This window comes from Pteronotus mesoamericanus, unplaced genomic scaffold (assembly GCF_021234165.1).
Source record: "Pteronotus mesoamericanus isolate MK-2021 breed Mesoamerican mustached bat unplaced genomic scaffold, CSHL_Meso_final contig_94, whole genome shotgun sequence".
NCBI lineage: Eukaryota > Metazoa > Chordata > Mammalia > Chiroptera > Mormoopidae > Pteronotus > Pteronotus mesoamericanus.
The window spans coordinates 11,947,706-11,949,864 of NW_026555285.1; the positions used below are offsets into that span (position 1 = coordinate 11,947,706).

At 35.1% G+C, this 2,159-nt stretch overlaps 1 pseudogene; it reads right to left on the reverse strand.

Moving 5' to 3' along the window:
- Positions 1-906: 906 nt before the first annotated feature.
- LOC129081035 (glutathione reductase, mitochondrial-like) lies at positions 907-1,852 on the reverse strand (annotated as a pseudogene).
- Positions 1,853-2,159: the final 307 nt, after the last annotated feature.

The following is a 2,159-nucleotide window of genomic DNA, read 5'->3' on the forward strand; positions in this document are numbered from 1 at the left end:
AATAACCCATCATGATTCTGGTATTTGATCTTTCAAATTGGAAAACAAATAAACAAAAACAAAGATGAAAGCATGCGCCCTTTTTTTTGCTAAAAGGATATCATATATTTCCTTTCTCTGTTTAATAATGTGATTTTTAGTTTCAAAATTGTTTTTAGTAAAAAATAAAATGACAAGAATCTATATTAAAAAAACTGAAATCTTTCATTGAACTATTAACTTTTAGCAGTGAAATGAACTTTTGAAGTTTTTGAGCCTCTCTCCTGGAATCACTTCTACAATGTCCCTCAAATATTTCTCGAATTTGAAGTACTTCATCTTATAAAAGTAACAAATAATTTTTAATTATTTAAAACAAAAGAACGAATAAAATAAGGGAGACAGGTCTCTTCTATTATACGTTTTTAGAAAAAGTTCACATCATTGAAGAGGCTTTGTAACACACAGAGCACAGTATTGGCTTCAAAACCAAGAAAAGATTCTATGCACTTGCATTATTTAAATGTGAACAGCTGCTGTCATCTTGCTCTATAAAAAGTGGCAAGTTATATTCACTCAAGTACATTAATTTAATCGTAGTTCATATAGTTTTACACTTAGGTTGAGGCTGAAACAACAACAAAAAAAAAAACAACAGCTAACCACAGAGCTATTACTAAAAATATTTTTTTAAAATTTAAAATATTAATTATTGTGAGAAGTGATCAAATAAAAATAAATTTTAGATTAACAAAAAATGTCAAATTACTTAAATAAATTCTATTATTTACTGAAAATTCACTATTGGATGGTCCTGATTACAATAAAGAATACATAAAATGGAAAGAGTTTAAGTAAATGTGATAATTTTATTCATTTTCTAAAGATCTACTGGTTCAACTGTTAGCCACGTGAGTCTCTGAGTTCTCAATGAAGAGTGACCCATTCTTTTTAAGAAGTAAGGTGAATACCAGCCTTATTGTCAAAGTTGGCTTTTGTTGTTCCAACTGTTACTGCAACAGCAAAACCCTTTAGCATTTCATCACCCCTGGTTCCTTAAAGATGGATCCTAATCACCTTCTCCTCTGCATTATTCCAAACCATTTTCATCACACATCTTGCTTCCCCTGTAACTGCATGATACATTGGGATAAGGGGGTTAAATAGGTCTTCACATTTTCTTTTCCATATTTAGAAATGGCCTCATCTTCTGTGAGTCCCACTGTCCCAAAGCGTGGTAGCTGAAAACTACTCTGGGGATGTTGTCACAGTCTAATTTGGAAACTTCTTTGCATTCAAAAAAGTCTATGGGTAAGCTTTCAGCCAGCAGCTATGGCAACTAGAGTGAGAAGAGCTTCTCAACACATCCTCAACTGCGTAGATGCCTTTTATGTTAGTGTTCTGGATTTCAGCTACACTGATCTGACCTTCGAATCCTGAGTTTGTTAAATTCAGACTCCTGGAATTTGGGTCCAGCCCAGTGGCCCACAGCCAGCAGCCAACATCTGGAATTGTGGTCAAGGTGGGTTCCTAACCAGGAACTGAAGTAGCCATGCAGACTTTCAAGTGTGAAGAAGTCTTTTTTAACTTCCTTTACCTAAAAGTACTTCTGGACCTCTATACCAGCATTCTCCAACCCTTCAGTGCAGTTGGAACTGATTATTCAATCAAAATGTCTAAGTACCTTATCACATGGTATCATGAGTAATGTATTAGAGCCCAGGGTAGAAAGGATCCCAGCTATCTCCACAGTAATGTATCCTGCACCAACAATGACATTACAGATATGCAATTGTTCCAGCTGAGAAAATCTATCACTGGTTATTCATAGTCTGTCATCAGGGATCTGGCTGTACTGCAGATGCAAGGACATGCTACCTTTTTGGGTACACATCTGACATTCATGCAAGTGCTGATCTGCTTGTGGCACTCCACTACTGCAAGCCTGGCATCCAGCTCTTCTGCCTCTATGTTTTCTATTAATTATTTTATGTCCCCTCACCTCATATCCTTTACCCTTATTTCTATCATATAAGAGAGTATACTTATGTTGGCCAATGTTTTAATTTAGTTTTTGGGTTATACTGTAATCACTGACAGAATAAGGAAAATGTGTCTTAAGGAGGCAAAAAGGAAAACTAAGCCAAATATTTTTATTATCCATCCCAGATCCATTTCCC